This window comes from Mustela erminea, chromosome 14, assembly GCF_009829155.1.
Source record: "Mustela erminea isolate mMusErm1 chromosome 14, mMusErm1.Pri, whole genome shotgun sequence".
Classification (NCBI taxonomy): Eukaryota; Metazoa; Chordata; class Mammalia; order Carnivora; family Mustelidae; genus Mustela; species Mustela erminea.
In genome coordinates this window covers 54,567,833-54,587,070 of record NC_045627.1, presented here as the reverse complement: position 1 = coordinate 54,587,070, position 19,238 = coordinate 54,567,833, and the positions used below count along the sequence as shown (strand labels likewise).

Sequence of the window (19,238 nt, the reverse complement as noted above, 5' to 3'; positions counted from 1 at the left end):
AATCCTGTGCGTTTGATCTAAATCTGGTCTCCTGCTGGAGAGACCCAAACAATCTCAGTCAAAACAGTATTAACAGGAAACCTGTCTCTTAAGGCCAGGAATGCAACCAAAATAGCTCCAAGACTTTAATTCCGATAGCAGTACCATTTGGGGGAGTCCTTTACCTGAGGGAAACAATAAGTGGAACTCTGCCCCCAAATACTTTGGCCTGCAGGGCCTTGTGGAGCCCAGGGGGCATGGGGCTGCTGGTCTACCTGGCTTCCCTGAGCATGGACAGCTGGGGATTCCAGGGACTGGCCTGGACCACCAAGAGAGCCACATAAGCAAAAGATGGGTTTTCACTGAGTAAACTGACCAGGTATTTTTGTTTGGTGGGGGTAATTGAGAATTTTAGGAGGAAAACAAATCTTGTTGTGGCACTTTGTCACTGTGGCATAAAAAAAATCACCTCAGGGCATGCACCTGGCTAGCTCAGTTGGTTGGGGGGGGGGGCTGTGACTCTTGATCTCAAGGTTGTGAGTCCAAGCTCCATGTTGGGTGTGGAGCCTATTTAAAAAAATTATTATTATTATTATTTTAAAAGATTTTATTTATTTATTTGACAGAGGGAGGGAGAGAGCAAGCACAAGCAGGGCGAGCGGCAGGCAGGGGAGAAGCACGTTCCCTGCTGAGCAAGGAGCCTGACATGGCCTTGATTCCAGGACCCTGGGATTGTGACCTATGCCAAAGGCGACTGAGTCACCCAGGTGACCCTAAAAAAAAAAAAAAATCACTTCTAATCTTGTAATACAGAGAGAACTGCAGTGAGTGCTTTTTGGGAATTTTCAGTGTTTCTTTTATTCATATGCATGTGCATACCCGTGTTTGCACACCCCACCCCCACAATTTTTAATAGTTTGGGGGACTCCTGTTTTAGTCTTTGTGCCACCTATTTTCCTCTTGCTACATAGAGTCAGCTGCTGCCAACCTCCGAAGTTATTCTTTACACACATAAGCAATTATGTATGTATATATGTTTGCATTTTTGTATTTATTTATGTTTTTTAAAAGATTATTTACTTATATATTTATTTGACAGACAGATCACAAGCAGGAGAGAGGCAGGCAGAGAGAGAGAGAGGAGGGGAAGCAGGCTCCTCCCGGCTGAGCAGAGAGGCCCGATGCGGGGCTCGATCCCAGGACCCTGGGATCATGACCTGAGCTGAAGGCAGAGGCTTTAACCCACTGAGCCACCCAGGCGCCCCTATTTATGTTTTCTTTTCTTTTCTTTTTCTTTTTTTTTTAAGGATTTTATTTACTTATTTGACAGAAAGCGATCACAAGTAGGCACAGAGACAGGCAGAGAGAGAGGGAGAAGCAGGCTCCCCGCTGAACAGAGATCCCGATGTGGGGCTTGACTGCAGGACCCTGAGATCATGACCTAAGCTGAAGACAGAGGCTTAACCCGCTCAGCCACCCAGGCACATCCTTATTTATGTTTTCATATGCAAGTGGTAGCAAAATACGTTTCTGGATCTTTTTTTTTTTTTTTTTAAACTTGATACTGTATCTTGGAGAGCCTTCCATTTGGTATGTATGGATCTGCTTCATTCTTTTAAAAACTTGCATAATAGTCCACTATTTGATTGCATCATAGTTTATTCAGTTCCCTATTATGAATATTTAGATGGTTTCCACTCTTTTGATGTTTAAAAAAATGCTATTTCTCACTTCCTAGAAGTGGTGTTATTGGGTCAAAGGATTGCCCATGTTGGTAGCGATTGCTGGCTTGCTCTCCATCACCCCTGCAATGTAAGGCTGTCCGCGTTCCCACACTCTCGATCGCACTGTTTGCTGCCAGTTTTTGAATTTTGCCAATCTTGTAAGTGAGAAATAACCCTGTAGCTTTACTTTACATTCCTTTTAAGAGATTGAAACTATTCTTACATATTTGGAAGCGTTTGCATTTTTGTTTCTGCGAACCATGTCATTTGCTTCCTTTTCTGTTGCACTATTGGTAGCTTTCTTTCTCATCTCTCTCTGAGAACAGGGTTCTTATATTTTGGCCATCACTCCTTTCCTTCTTCTCACCTCAAAAAGAAGGGGAGCTAAATAGTTATTCATGTTTCATTTTCATGCTTATCCTCTGCCTTGCCTTGTGGACGGTTTGCTTCCTGCAAATATGGCTCAGTTGTGTGAGTTCAGCCTCCCAGGGTCCAAACCAGGTCCCGGGTTGGGGGGCTGCTGCTCCTTTCACCAGACCTGCACCCAGCCCCATGGAAACAATCAGTAATGGAGCTTGTACCTCAATTTGGGTCCATTACCCAGGAGAACTCTGCTTCTGCAGATTTTTATTTTTAAAGATTTGCATCTGCAGAGTGCATTTCTTTTTGTGTTGTCCTGTGTTTGACCTTAAGTGCTTCCAGAAGACCTTCCGACTTTGTGCTTCATAACTTTGGCATTTTCCCTACTGTTTCAAGGATGGGGTTTTCAGTTGTGTTTATTGCTTCAACTTCTTGCTTTTGTGTGATTTCTGAAAAGCCTAAGGAGAAATGCTGACTTTTCCTCATCTGTTTACATTCTTACTTTCTATGCAATTTTGCATTACATATCTCTATAACCGTATTAATGCTTGTTCAACAAAAATTATCAACTTTAGAGATAGTTGTCTTATGGTTAATAAAAATGTCTTATAGTTAATAGATGTCTTATAATTAATAAAGAGCGGTGAGTCCTTTTTTCTCTACAAAGAGGTTTCTTTCTTTTTTCTTTATGTTTCCCTTTTTGCTGTAGATAGAAGCTACATACACAGGGTCTCAGTCCCCCTACACACAACACAGAAAATGACAGATGATACAAATAAGGCGATATATGTCTGCTATAAGAATAAGTGTATGGGATATATCAACAACAAAGAGAACTGTACAAAGCAAGCATATAAAATAATCCTATACTTGGGGGATCCCAAAGACACATATTAAAAGTTGACTCTGGGGTGCCTGGGTGGTCCAGTCGGTTAAGCATCTGACTCTTGGTTTTGGTTCAGATCGTGATCTCAGGATCTTGAGATCAATCCCCACATGAGGCTCTGTGTTCAGTGTGGGGTCTCCTTGAGTTTCCCTCTCCCTCTGCCTGTGCTTCCCCCGCAACACTTGCACACTCTCTCAAATAAATAAATAATTCTTTTAAAAAATTTGACTTTTATTGACTCTTCAAGTAAGCATATTTCATGAAAATATGTAAGCATATTCCATATTTCATGAAAAAGAGTATAGGCCCTCTAACTTCCCATTTCTTTTATTCCAATCCCTATTTCTTTTATATACATTTTCTAGGCATTTCTTTACTAAGGATTGCTTGATATGTTTTATACCCAAAGATCTTTTAAAAACATTATTTATTTTTTAATTAACATATAATGTACTATTTGTCCCAAGGGTACAGGTCTGTGAATCATCAAGATTACACATTTCACAGGACTCACCATAGCACATACCCTCCCCAATGTCCATAACCCAACCACCCTCTCCATACCCCTCATCCTCCAGCAACCCTCAGTTTGTTTTGTGTGATTAAGAGTCTCTTATGGTTTGTCTCCCTCCCGATCCCATCTTGTTTCATTTTTTTCTTCCCTACCCCCCACAGCTCCTTGCTCTGCATCTCAAATTCCTCATAATTCCTCATTATAACTGTCTTTCTCTGATTGATTTCACTCAGCCCAATACCCTCTAGATCCATCCACGTCATTGCAAATGACAAGATTTCATTTCTTTCGATGGCTGCATAGTATTCCATTGTATATATATATATACCACATCTTCTTTATCCATTCATCTGTTGATGGACATCTAGGTTCTTTCCGTAGTTTGGCTATTGTGAACATTGCTGCTATAAACATTTGGGTGCACGTGCCCCTTCTTCTATACCCAAAGATCTTTATTTTTATTTATTTATTTATTTTTGAAAAATATTTAAAAAATTTATTTATTTGACAGACAGAGATCACAAGTAGGCAGAGAGAGAGGGAGAAGCAGGCTCCCTGCTGAGCAGAAAGCCCGATGCGGGGCTCGATCCCAGGACCCTGGGATCATGACCTGAGCTGAAGGCAGAGGCTTTAACTCACTGAGCTACCCAGGCGCCCTTACCCAAAGATCTTTAAATAGCATTACTCAGAAAACAGTTTTATTTTGTTGGGAAACTTCCAACCATGTACCACAAGCTGGAAAAAATGATATGTACAGGTGGTAAAAATAATCTAGTTACTTTTGCTGGAAATTCTCACCTGTGATAGTTGTTGGAGAGCAAAAAAGCTGAGTTTAATATTACTGATTCCATTTCCTTATTGTAGTCTGGAAAAATCGAGTATCTGAAAAAAGTTTTACTTTATCGAGAGCTTTCTGTCTCCTTATTCAAAGATGCAAAATTCTAAAGAGACTGAGGTATTTATTGGAAAAGACTTCCTCACCTACAAGTCTAAATGTGACTAAATAGGTCTTCTGAGCTTTGCCTGTGATTTTTAAATCCTTTGCATTTATTTCTAGGTCCTGGCCTTTTAATTCTATTTTTAATTTTAGAAATAACCATAGGGAAAGGAGTGTCCCATTGCAAAGTGGATGTAGATGCCACCCTGTAGAAACCATATGACTCCTTCTACTCTGATCCCTCTCCCACCCTCACCTTGCCTCAATTACCAGAGAGATTTGATGATTGACTATCTTTTTCCATCTCTTTTCACTTACTGCAGCTCCTACATTTTGAGGTATCAGGATTTAAGAGAGTGTCAACACAGGAGGCCTTCCTCTCACATTCTAATTTTAATTGATTTTATTAATGTGCTTAAGGTAGCGACTCCTTTGCTTCTGAGTTGGCTGGTTGGATGGTCCGGCCTCTGTGACCTGTCAGAGGACCAGGGTCTGTTACTTCTGAGCAATGAATGATGTCCAGATCTTGCTGGTGGGGTAGAGAGAAGCCTGGGTTGAGTGATCACAGCTGGGGAAAATACCATCTTTATTTACTCAGTGAGATGTAAATGAATATAAATATAAATAAATAATTAATATATACTGTAAAATATTTTATTTATTTATTTATTTGAGAGAGAGAGAGAGAGAGTTGAGGGAGTTGAGAGGAGGAGTAGAGGAGGAGGGAGAGAGAATCTCAAGCAGACTCCCCACTTGAGTATGGAGCCTGACTCTGGGCTGATCTCACACCCCTGAGATCATGACCTGAGCCAAAATCAAGAGCCGTCCACTTAACCGACTGACCCACCTGGCGCCCCAGTCAGATATACTTTTAATTACCACGTTTCCATGTTTCCATTCCAAAGAGCAATGTTGGGTGAAATAGGCACCTAGATTCCACTCTCAGGGAACAACAGGTCATCACCATAGCCAAAGCAAGCAGGCCTGTGTTGACCTGTCTTCTCAGTTTGCAGCTCTGTGCTATGGAAAATTATTTTCTTTCTTTTTCTCCTTTGTGCATTAATAAGAAATTCCAGTGTTGTATTTTTTGCTAGATAGGCACCATTTTCCTTTTTTTCTTCAAAGGGGAAATATTACCTCAGCATTCAGAAATTCTGCCAGTATTTGTGGTCCATGAATACTGAACATATTTAGAGTCGGTTATCTTTGATGCCTGCTAAGACAGAGTAACAGTGGTAATAAGCATAATGACAAGGACAATAATTAGCCATGATATAGTACTTCCTATGTGTCAGACAGCCTTCAGAGCATTTTATTTTTACCAACTCATTTACTTCTCATAATAAATATTAGGAACAATTGTTACCTTCATTTTATAGATGAGGAGACTATGGCACAGAGAAGTTGAAAAGCTTGTCTGAGGGTACACAGCCAGCAAGTAAAATCAGAGATTATTCAGCTCTGTGTTGTGTATTCGCAATACTGTGAAGAATACTGTGTGTGTGTGTGTGTGTGTGTGTGTGTGTGTGTGTGTGTGTGTGATGTGCCTATACTCAGGGCATTTACTCACACACATAATATAATGACAGAACTTGGGTCAGGAAATTGAGCTAATAAGAAATTCATTGGCCATCAACTATTTTTGAATGGGCATCACAGCTGGGATTGGCTCTCTGATAGCTGAAACTACTGTGGGTGATTTGGGGCTAATCCATAGCTGGGTCTAGAGATATTGGATGTTTTTATTTTTAGAAGCTTAGCTTTTCTTTTCCTTTGTCATCCAGACAAATTTTAAAGGGTATTCCTAGGGGAATTTATAAGAATGGAATTTGGGGGGTATTAATAATAATAAAACTATCATCCTGTTAAGATAATTGAGAGAGCAACAAATTATATACTCCCCTTCCAAATGAGAGCTGTCTGAGCACGAGCTGCAGTCATGGCGGGATTGCCCAAATGACTACGTGACCCTGCTGTCTGAGGCACAGTGGGTATTTTACAACTAGTCTTTTTCCTCACAGACTCTGAACGTATAAGAGACCTAAGACACAACTTTTAGCTACTAGGTATAATTTTGTAATGGATTTCTAGAATGTGTCTTCTTAAAAAATTCCTACATTGCTACCAAACCAAGTCTTCAAGAGGCTAATCAAAGACATGTGAAGGGCCCGAGTTTACAAGATAATAGTATGGATTGATTTGTTTAATTCCTTTTCCAATCTCCAGCTAGCACTCAGTCCTATGTGGAGACTATAGAAAGCTGAAAACTGTATTTCTCAGTTACCATTGTATTTAGGATTCCAGATGGACTGTTTGGTCTGCTAATCGGATGCACCCTTGTGAGGCTTCAGTTTGGAATTGAGATGAGTGGCAAGAAGGGTATGGCTCGGGGGATCCTTTTGCTGATGTGGATTGCAGCAGAGGAAGCATATTTGGAACCAGCAACACTTAAAAGTCATATAATGTTTTCATGTCACCAAAAGCAACCAGCTAGATAATTAGGTTTATTTGTTTCAGGAATTGCTTTCAATTTCATTTAAAAAAAAATATGTTCCCATATATAACATAAACATGTTCCCATAGTCAAAACTGTAGCTGGGTGTATTCTGAGAAATCTAGTTTCCATTTATCCTCTCTACCTCATTTCTCCTTCCTTCTTTATTTAACACATTTTAAAAATGAGTTCTTGGTTCATTTTTTCAGTATTTCATTTTGTAGCTTTGAGAAGATACATTTATGCCTGTATTTCCATCTATTTCTTATATAAAAGGTAGATACTGTATTTACTATTATACCTCTCGCTCTTTCCCCCATGTTCTTGAGATTGGTTCACTTCAGGATATGGCATCTAGACTTTTGTCTAGTTGCTTTGTCTACCACTTCCAACACAAGGGGCAGTGGAGGAAACTCTAGTCCCCACTCAGTAATATACTGGCTCTGGGGTGGAGCTGCATGTATAGGAAATCAGATGTCCTTCAATTCTTCCTTAATTGAAAATTTTCTTTTTAAAAAATACTTTCTAAAATCAGAAATGGGTGTCAGATTTTGGCAAATGGACACAGAAACCATGCCTGTTATTTTTATATATTTTTAATTTAAATTCAATTAATAAACATATAGTATATTATTGGTTTCATAAGTAGAGGTCAATGATTTATTAGCCTTACATAATACCCAGTGCTCATTAAAACACATACCTTCCCCAATGTACATCACCTAGTTACTCTATCCCTCTACCTCCTTCTCCTCAAGCAGCCCTCAGTTTGTTTCCTATTAAGGGTCTCTTATGGTTTGTCTCCCTCTCTGATTTTGCCATGTTTTATTTGTTCCTCTCTTTCCCTATGATCCTCTGTTTTGTTTCTTAAATTACACATATGAGTGAGATGATATGATACTCGTCTTTTTCTGACTGACTTATTTTGCTTAGCATAACAGCCTCTAGTTTCATCCACATTATTGCAAATGGCAAGATTTCATTTCTTTTGATGGCTGCATAGTATTCCATTGCACATATGTACCACATCTTCTTTATCATTCATCTGTCGATGGACATCTGGGCTTTTTCCATAGTTTGGCTATTGTGGACATTGCTCCTATAAACACTTGGTTGCACGTGCCCTTTGGATCACTATATTTGTATCTTTGGGGTTAACATCCAGTAATGTGATTGCTGGGTCATAGGGTAGCTCTATTTTCAACTTTTTGAGGAATCTCCATACTGTTTTCCAGAGTGGCTGCACCAGCTTGCATTCCCACCAACAGTGTAAGAGGGTTCCCTTTTCTCCACATCTTTGCCAACATCTGTCATTTATGACTTGTTAATTTTAGCCATTCTGACTGGCGTGAGGTAGTATCTCGCTGTGGTTTTGATTTGGATATCCCTGATGCCAAGCGATGTTGAACATTATGTGTTTGTTGGCCATTTGTATGTCTTCTTTGAGGAAATGTCTGTTCATGTCTTCTGCCTATTTCTTGATTGGATTTTTTGTTCTTTGGGTATTGAATTTGATACATTCTTTTTGATTTTAGAGACTGGCCCTTTATCTGATATATCCTTTGCAAATACTTCTCTCATTCTGTTGGTTGTCTCTGGTTTTGTTGACTGTTTCCTTTGTTGTGCAAAAGCTTTTTATCTTGATGAGGTCCCAATAGTTCATTTTTGCCTTTGTTTCCCTTGCCTTTGGAGAGGTCTCTAGCAAGAAGTTGCTGCAGCCAAGGTCAAAGATGTTTCTGCTTGTGTTCTTCTATAGGAGTTTGATGGATTCCGGTCTCACATTGAGGTCCTTCATCCATTTTGAGTCTATTTTTGTGTATGGTGTTAGGAAATGGTCCAGTTTCATTTTTCTGTATGTGGCCATGAGAAATTCTTAATAAAGAGAATTTAACATAAATAACTGTTAACTAATAGAAAAGACAAAAGGACTACTAAGGCATTTGGGAGGTAGCAGAAACTGAAGGAAGTAGCTACCGCACCTAGGGCTGGAAGAACACAGGGAAGAGGATAGATCCCATGGAATTCAGACCTCTGAGGAGCCCACTACTTGGCTGGTGCCAGCACCTGAACTCAGAGAAGGGACTCTGAGAAGCAGGACCCACACCTCTGAGAAGGGGGCCCTGGTGGACTGGATGAGCAAGGTCTGGAAAAAGAGCAAACTGAATTCAAAAGCTGCTGCTAGAAAAACCACACCATCTGTGAGGTGAAGAAACAAGATGGAGATGATATGGGCAGGAAGAGAGGGCAGATAGAAAGGAGCAAACCTCTGCCTCCCATCTCTTAGCTTTGCGCTCTCCCTGCAGCACTTGCAGAGCCTAAGGCGGAAGAGCGGGTCAAGCAGGAGCAGAGTTTGCAAGGTCCCAGCACAGCACGGAGATAGGAAAACTGGCACAACATCTGCAGAAATGACGTGATTGTTTTCTTATAGATATGGATATCTACATATGGAATTACATATTAACATAATTAAGCTAATACTGATTTCTTTCCTGGAGTGAATCCCATTTGGCCACGATGGCATTTTCTTTCTTTCTTTTTTAAAATTAATTAATTTATTTGAGAGAGAGAGAGAGTATGAGAGAGTGAGTGTGGGGGAGGGGGAGAGGGGCAGAGGGAGAGAAAGAATCTCAAGAAGACTCCCTGCTGAGACCATGACCTGAGCCAAAATCAGGGGTCATTGGTCAACCAACTGAGCCCCCCAGGTGCTTCAACAATTTCTTAATATATGGTTTGTTCATATTTTATTTAAGATTTTATTATTAGCATTTATAAGTCAGACTGATTTATAGTTTTATTTTTAGGGCAGAATTTATCAGGTATTGATATCTATATTAAATTTGCTTTATAAAAAGAGTTTGGAAATTGTAATGTTTACCCCCATGTTCTGTAATAGTTTAAGTAGATGGGGATTATCTGAGTATCCAAGATTGCTAAATTCCCCAGTGAAAACATTAGTTTTATTTTTTCCTATTTATTTTTATTGCTATAGATATTTACTATTAAGATTTTTTTCTCTGACTATAGCTCATCTGTATTCTATAGTCTCTAGCATGTGTCTACATATTTCTCCTTTCTTCTCCTATAACATCTGCTTGGCAAACTCGATGTGGTATCAGGTGCATAGATATTAATAACTACTTTATTTTCATTATGAATTATAGCCTTTAGCATTAAAAGGTATTTTTCTTATCCTGTTTATTGTGTTTTGGCTAGAATTCTACTTTGATAGCAGATATGTCTAGTATGAATTCTCTTATCCTTTAACTTTTATCCTTTCTGAATGTCTTTGTTACTTGTCTTTCTTTTCTAGAGCACAGATTTGGGTTTTGCTTTGCTAGTCAACTTGATAAAACTTTTCTTTTAAGGTAAACCCTTTCTATTTATTGATATGGATGACATGTTCAATCTCAGTTTGACATGCCATGTTTTAGTTGTCTTTTATTGGGTATTGACTTTTGTATTCAGGAAGATTTGTGTGTGTTCTATTAACTACCTCTATGCCAATGGTTTCTGTAATAAAAGCCTTAGTCATCTTTTTCTTTAGATACTATCTGTTGGTGTCTTACTTTGAGCAATATGGAAATTATAGAAATCATTTCTCTACCCTCTCTTTTCCTAAGCTTTGAATTTTATACACCAATTTTATATTATTATTAATCTTTGTACTACTTGACTTGTCAGACTCTGTGACTTCTTTTACCTTCCGCTAACTCTAAGAGGCAAGTACAACTCTAAGATGTACTTTCCAGCTACTCTGTGTTACCTCCTCACCTACTCTTTGATGAAATGTTTGTTCAAACATTTTGCTTTCTTTTTTTTTTTTAAATTGAGTTTTTTGCTTTCTCATTATTGAGTTATTATTTGCAAAGCTATTATTTGCAAATATTTTCTCCTAGTCTGTATTTAATCTTTTTATCCTCTTAAGCATCTTTTTAGGCTCTGCTTTCCCTTAAGAGCAGAAATTCTTAAGTTTGATGAGGTCAAATTCATCAGTATTTTCTTTTACAGATCATGGTAAGAAATTCTTGTCTAAATCAAGGTCACAAAGATTTTCTCCTATGTTTCTTCTGTAAATGTTATAGTTTTATGTTTTATTTATTATCATTTAAAAAATATTTATCTATTTTAGAGGGAGAGAGAGAGAGAGAGCACAAGTGGGAGAGAGAGAGATTCCCAAGCAGATCTCATATTGAGCATGAAGCTGGACGCTGGTCTCAATCTCAGGACCCTGAGATCATGATCTGAGCTAAAACCAAGAGTCAGATGCTCAACCAACTGACTCCCAGGTGCCCCAATATAGTTTCAGGCTTAAAATTTAAGTCTATGGTTCATTTTGTCAGTTAACTTTTGCATCTGGCACAAGGAATGGGATAGGTTATTATTACTATTATTTTTGCATATGACTGTCTAATTGTTTCAGCCCTATTTGCTGAATTAACTATCTTTTATCCGTTGTATTGTCTGGGCATCTTGGTTAAAAATCAATTGTCTATATTTCTGGTCTTTATTCAGATATATGGATCTCTCCTTAGTGCCTTTACACTGATACCACACTCTCTGGATTATTTTAACTTTATAATGAGTTGTGAATCAAGTCCTTTGTTTTCAAAGTTGTTTTGGCATTCTCTTGTCCTTTGCATTTTCATATGAATAGAATTTAGATTTGGATAGTGTGCTGTATTTATAGATCAGTTTGGGAAGAATTGATGTCTTCACACTATGGAGTCTTCTGATTGAAGTACATGTTCAGCCTCTCCATTTATTTCCATCTTCTGTAATTCCTTCAGTGATGTTTTATAGTTTTTAGTGTATAGGTCTTGTATTTTTCTCATATATTCCTAAGTATTTGATAATTTTATGCTATTGGTAATAGTTTTGTTTTTCAATTTCAAGTTCTGATTTTCTATTGCTACTACATAGAAATATGATTAATTTTTATATAAATATATTAATATATATTTTATATTAATATATTTTATATTAATTTTTATATTGATCTTGTATTGTACAAACTGAATAAACTCTCTTAATAGTTCTAAGAATATCTTTGTAGATTAATAGGAACTTTTGGTTGCATGATCATGTTTTTTTGTGAATAAAGACAGCTTTTATTCTTCCTTTACAATCTGGATGCTTTTTTTTCCTCTTCCTTGGCTTATTGCACTGACTGGAATTTACCAGTGATAGATTTTACCAAACTTCTGGACATGCAGTTTTATTTGTAGGAAGGTTTTAAACTACAAATTCAATTTCTTTTCTTTTCTTTTCTTTTTTTTTTTAATATGGAATGCTTCACGAATTTGCGTGTCATCCTTGTGCAGGGGCCATGCTAATCTTCTCTGTATCATTCCAATTTAATATATGTGTTGCCGAAGCAAGCACTACAAATTCAATTTCTTTATAAATAAAAGGATTTTAAAAAAGTTATCTATTTTTTCTTGAGTTAGTTGTGGTCATATGTGTCTTTAAAGGAAATTGTCTATTTTATTGAAGTTGTCAAATTTATTGACATAAAATTGCTCACAATTGAATCTTTTTATTATATCTTTTATATCTATAGAATCTGTAATGACAGTACCTCTCTCATTCCTGATATTAAGGATTTTTATCTTTTGCCTTTTTTCTTTAGTTGTTTTTCTAGAATTTTAGAAATTTCATTGCTTTTCCCCCAAAAACTTACTTTTGGTTTTGGTTTCTTTATGTTTTCTTATTGGTTTTCTGTTTTGTATTTTATTGATTTTTTTTTTGTTCTGACCCTTATTATTGCATTGATTTTGTTTACTTTAGGTTTAATTTGTTCTTCTTTTTCTAATTTTTAGAAGTGGAAGCTGAGAAAATTGATTTGAAACTTCTTTTCTAAAACAGGCATTTATTGCTATCAATTACTGCCTACATACTACTTTAGTGGCATCCCAGAAATTGTGGTATATTGTCTTTTTATTGTCATTCAGTTTGAAACACTTTTAAAATTTCTTTTAGTTTCTTTTTTGTCCCACTGGTTATTTAGAAAGTGTGTTATTTAATTTTAAATATTGGAGAATTTTCCAGAGCATTTTTAAAAAAATTATTTTCAAATTTAATTCCTTCATGGCCAGAAGACATATTTGACGTAACTAGAAAACTTTTACATTATCAAATCTACTTTATGGTCCAGACCATATATAGTCTTTCATGAGAACTATTCCATGTGCACTTGAAATGAATGTGATTCTCTTGCTGTTAAATGGACTATGAATGTCAGTTAGGTGATATTGATTGGTAGTTTTATTTGGGTCTTCTAAATCCTTATGTATTTCCTATCTCTTTGTTTCATTGGTTATTGAGAGAAGGATCTTACAATTATTGATTATAATTTGAAACTCTAGGTACATAAATGTTTATGATTATTTTGTCCTCATGAAGAATTGATGCTCTGATTAATATGAAAAGACTAATTCTGGTGATAATCTTTGCACTGAAATGTACTTTACCTGATATTAATAATAGGCAGTCCAACTTTCTTTATGTTTACCAGTTTATTAAAAGATGTGATAAAGGATGCAAATCGCCAATCTGATGAAGAGATACTTAAGGTGAGGTATGGGGAAAGGGCATGCCCTCTCCAGACATACCACTCTCCCCTATCTCTGTGTGTTCACCAACCTGGAAGCTCAGTCAAACTTTCTTTCGATTCAATGCTAGTATGCTGTTTTCCACTCTTTCTGTTACTATTTGCAAAACTATTTTTGTTTCTATCTGTATCTTTATGTATTTTGAAGCTTCATTATTAGGTGTACAAATATTTAGGACTTTTATATTCCTTAATGAATCGATCCATTTATCACTTTGAAATGACCTTCATTTCTGGTAAGGTACTTTGCTTTGAAATCTATTTTGTCTAATATTAATATAGCCTCTTGAGCATTCTTTCCAATCAGCATTAGCATGGTATATTGTTACGTTTAACCTTTTTGTATCTTCTTTCTGTTAAAGTGCATTTTTTTTTAAAAGACTTTATTTACTTGACAGAGACCACAAGTAGGCAGAGAGGCAGGCAGAGAGAGAGGGAAGCAGGCTCCCTGCTGAGCAGAGAGCCGGATGCGGGGCTCAATCCCAGGACCCCAGGATCATGACCGGAGCCGAAGGCAGAGGCCCTAACACTCTAAGCCACTCAGGTGCTCCTAAAGTGCATTTCTTTAGCATATAGTTGGGTCTTGTTTTTTTGACTTAATCTGATGATTTTTGGCCTTCGAATTGGGATATGTAAACCAATGACATTTAGAGTTATTGTTGTTAGATTTAAATCTGTCATCTTAATTGTTCTGTATTTGTCTCATCTGTGTTTGCCCCTCTTTTTTCCTTTTCTGACTTTTTTGGATTACATTTTTAAAAATTTCATATTCTTTGTTGGTATTTTTAGTGGTGGCTCCTTTGTGTTATTTTAATAGTTTAGAGTTTATAGTATATAATTTATTATAGACTACTTCAAATAATATTATGTCATTTCATAAATACTCTAAGAACCTCATAGTATATACTTCCATTTGTCTTCTGGTCTTGTGCTATTGTGGTTATACATTTTATATTTACATATTTTATGTAATCCCACACCACATCATTATTATATTTGTTTAAAGCATAAACATATTTATCTTTATCTTTCATAAAGGTATTTAAAGATTTATACTCTTTAAAGATATTTATATAATAATAAAAAGCCTTACATAGCTCCCACTAAGACTGTCACACAGCAGGTCCTCCATAAAGTTCTGTCAAATGAATGAACAAATAAATGTACTGATAAAAAAAGTGATTTGAGTGAAAATAGAAGTGTTACCTGTTCTGATTTGGGGTAGTCACATTTGCCTGGACCATACCTAAAAACACAATTTGCTGTTTTAAAAGCTACATAGGCAGACCAATCAATGTAGATGCTTTAAGAAGGGCATTTTTATACATCCGGGCACTGGTGGATGAGGTTGACAGAGTGAGGTCATGAACAGCAGGGTGGTCTGGTGGACAGGGCTCCTCCCTGGATTGAGTCCACTGGGGGTCAGAAGTTCAGGGGCCTACCACTTCTGAGACTCATGGCTTTTGGCAAGCCACTTAACTCCCCTGATGTGTTTGTCACTTAACAACCTCACATAGTTGGTCTCAGTCTCAACGGGAATAATTAATGCAGAAGTTCTTTGTAAATGGCAAAGTGCTAGGCAACTCTAAAGGGCATTAGCAGTGCTGAGAAAGGGACAGCGTGAACTCTGAGTCTATTGCCTAGTTCTGGTGACTATGGAATAAAACGGGATTAATCTCCAATTTCCAGCATTGAGCTCCTCAGAAAAAGTGTCTAGTACCATGTTCCACCAGAAATTCTGAGCTTACTGGTGCTGACCTGACAAGCAGGGGACCCACCAGTGGGCTGAGGGTGTGCCACTTTGCAGTTAAAGCCTCTCTTCCCAGGCAGAAAGCATCTGTTTCTATACAATAATTAGTCTCAGTCCACTAGTAGCATAATCACCAAAATGGTCCAAGCCATCAGAAAGACAGTGTTGGTTAACTCTATGAATGGAAGGAGGGACTTTCCCTAAAATAGTCTCAGAAACTGGGGAAAGTACAGCTAGGCTGAGGATTTGTTGTGGGAGGACTTAGCAGATTAATTTTCCCTTATAATGGGTTTCATCTGTGATTCAATCTATAATTCCAGGAACTCTCATTTCTTTTTTTTTTTTTTTCGAAGATTTTATTTATTTATTTGACAGAGAGAAATTACAAGTACACTGAGAGGCAGGCAGAGAGAGAGAGAAGGAAGCAGGCTCCCTGCTGAACAGAGAGCCCGATGCGGGACTCGATCCCAGGACCCTGAGATCATGACCTGAGCCGAAGGCAGCGGCCCAACCCACTGAGCCACCCAGGCGCCCCAGGAACTCTCATTTCTTAGATCTGACAAGTTCTTCACCAGTAATGATGGAGACAAAAACCTGAAATGATTAAACAGGTGTTTCCCCCCCAGGTCCCGAGTCCCTCCAATTCCCCTAGTTTCCTCTTGAGAGAGTTCCAGTCCATTCAGATCATGAGGAATTTACATTTGAGGGTCTGTCCAGTTCTACTCTGCTGAATGAACTGGCTTGAAAAATCCCCCTTAGATGATGGATGATGCTGGCGGCAGAGAAGAGCTTCTCCCTTGTCCTCCTTCCCCAGCTCTATGACATTCTAGGGCATGAGGATTGGTTCCTGGGTTCTTCTGGGACTGGAGAGGTTTACCTCTTTCGAGTCTACCACTGGGTGTAGCCACAGTGAAAAAACAACCAGGCCTGAAGGTCTAGAGGTGTGTGTCTCTGTGCTTGTTGGTGAGCTCTCTTTCATTCTGGGCCTGGTGGGAAGATGTGGTAATGCTGTGTGCTGAGAAGGGAGAAGCAATGACACATTTTTGGATAAAGATGCTCCATCAAGTTAACAGCTATCTTCATGATCGCAGCAAGGTTCTCAAGCTCAGTTGTCCACTGCCACTCTGATCCTACCTACCAGGCTACGCTATGTGTAACTGGGCCTGAGGACAACATGACTCTGCTTCTTTTTGAAACTTCTGGTTGAAGAGACGCTCCAGCAGCTACTTTAAAAAAAAAAAGATTTTATTTTTTAATTTATTTGAGAGAGAGAGCATGAGAGAGAGAGAGAGAGCATGAGAGGTGGTAGGGGTCAGAGGGAGAAGCAGACTCCCCACTGAGCTGAGAGCCTGATGCAGGACTCCATCCTGGGACTCCAGGATCATGACCTGAGCCAAAGGCAGTTGCTTAACCAACTGAGCCATCTACACACCCGTCTAGCAGCTCATTTTTGTCTGTCCTTCCCTGGCTGCTGTGAGGCCACTTTGATGTACATAGTCCATTTCAAGGAATCTCATGGTGATAACCGCCTTGGAAGGCTGCTGTCTTTGACTCAGTGAGTCCTGGATTTCACCTAATAGAAGCATCAGGTTTACAACATCCCAGATCTTAAGGTTTTGAACTCCCCACTTGCTTTCTAGCAATTTCCACTTAATTGACCTTATGACTTTTGTAAGCTAACTACTTATAATTTCTGTATCTCTATTTGTCCATGTTCTTTTAGCATATTTTATTATTTCAAATTATGTGGTTTGTCATTACTTTGAAGGACTAACTTATTTCATGGAAATAGGTGGTTATAAGCCCCCAGTTTTTTGCACTCCCCCTTAGCTGAAGCCATGGTTGAAGCATAAGCCACGAATTTCAAGTAGTACATAATGAGCCTTGAGAGGATGGGCCCTTATTGACACAAGGGCATTTGAGAGCACACACCACTAGGCCAATCATTATCCTTTGTTTATATTCCTCTCGGTATATGGCCCTCTGCTGACCCTGCTCACAGTCACAGCCAAAATCACCCTTTGTCCTCATCCCCTGCTCCGTTCTCCCTTACTCTGTTCCGCACACAGGAATTGATGGCTGTTCATCTCTGAAACGCGAATGTTCCCTTGACCTGAGTGCTTTACTTGATGTGTCCACAGGATGGCGCCCTCCCCTCCTTGGGTCTTCGTCCTAAAGTCACTTTCCCAGGGATTTGCCCATCATCACTCTTTGTAAAAATGTAGCTTCCCAGAAGCAACTATACCTTCTTCTGCCCCGTTTTCCTCTAAACTCCTTACCACCGTTGACATACTTTCTATTTTTTTTTATTGTGTATTTCTTCCAACCAGAATGCAACCCTTAAGAGGACAAGATTTTTATCTGGTTTGTTATATCCCCAGTAACTGAGCAAGTGTTTGGCGAGATACAATGTGGAATGAATATTTTTTAATGAATGAATGGACATTATATCCTCTTACTCAATTAAGAATTCACTTGAAGATATTTTTCCTTCCATAGAATCTCTTCAAGTAAAAACTAAATGTCTCTAACAGAATAACTTTAAAACAACAAAAAATTTCATTTTCTACAGTTACGTTTTCAAGCTCTCTTTTCTGATTCTTATTTTTTGGAATTTTCTTTTTTACCGGAAGTAAAAGGAACGCCGGTTCATTGTAAGAAGTTCAAAAAAGGACAACTGATTTGAATTACTAATGACCCCACAGAGTTAACCATTGGTAGCATTTTAATGTACTTCCTTCCGCACGTTCATCTAAGTATGCACATGTGTGTGTGTGCACACATTTTTCTAAGAATACATAATCCTATGTATTTACGTATATATTTGTATCTAAGTTGGGATTGTACAGGGGCGCCTGGGTGGCTCAGTGGGTTAAGCCGCTGCCTTCGGCTCAGGTCATGATCTCAGGGTCCTGGGATGGAGTCCCCAGTCGGGCTCTCTGCTCAGCAGGGAGCCTGCTTCCTCCTCTCTCTCTCTGCCTGCCGCTCTGCCTACTTGTAATCTCTCTCTGTCAAATAAATAAATAAAATCTTAAAAAAAAATAAGTTGGGATTGTACAGTGTTTAATTTTATCAAGTAGTGTGCCAGGAGCATACTCTGTATCATTGCTTGCTTTTCTAAAGCCTAATACTCAGAGCTGTCTTAATATTGTATCATATAATCTATCATCATTTGTTTACCTAGTCTGCTGTTGTGGACATTTAAAAAATATTTTTTCGTTTTTATTTGAGTGAAAATTTCATTCATCTGTTTTTGTTGGGTTTAAACTGCTCTTTCACTCATTCTAATTTTTTAAATCTTATTTTGCTCTTAAATTTTACTTATAAATAATCTTCAGGCTTATTCTTTTGTCCCTGTGATTTTTTACATGCCATTTTCTAGAAGTCGTTCAGTAATCATAGCCTGTTTACCTTTTTTTTTTTTTTTTAAAGATTTTAATTATTTGACAGAGAGAGATCACAAGTAGGCAGAGAGGCAAGCAGAGAGAAAGAGAGAGGAGGAAGCAGGCTCCCTGGCGAGCAGAGAGCCCAATGTGGGACTCGATCCCAGAACCCTGAGATCATGACCTGAGCTGAAGGCAGAGGCTTAACCCACTGAGCCACCCAGGCACCCAGCCTGTTTACCTTTAATTCCTTAGTTCTATCTGTTTCACTTTCTTGTTTTTCTAAATTATTTCCTTTTTACATGATATATCTTATAGTGTTTTTACTGTGGTCATTTGGGCAGCCTCCTCCTAGTCTCATCCTGGTTCTCTCAGAGACCTCTTCCTTTAAAGAACATCCTCAGAACCTTGGCAGTTTTCCCATGTGGTGGCCAGTCACTGGAATCACATTCGGGCCATCTCTTCCTGAAGAGAGGAACGCCGAAGTCTAGACTCTCCAGCATGCACAGCCCCAGGCATGGGGGATGTGGAAATGTCATCCCCTTACCCAGCCTGATGGGAAGGGCTAACAGGCCTTGGGAAGCTGCTCTGTGGAGCGTGT

The 19,238-nt window shown here is 38.4% G+C and overlaps 1 non-coding gene across 1 annotated transcript; it reads right to left on the bottom strand.

The window, feature by feature from the left end:
- Nucleotides 1-12,170: 12,170 nt before the first annotated feature.
- Nucleotides 12,171-12,276, bottom strand: LOC116573844. Its single transcript, XR_004279031.1, has one exon. It is a non-coding gene; the product is annotated as a U6 spliceosomal RNA (small nuclear RNA).
- Nucleotides 12,277-19,238: the final 6,962 nt, after the last annotated feature.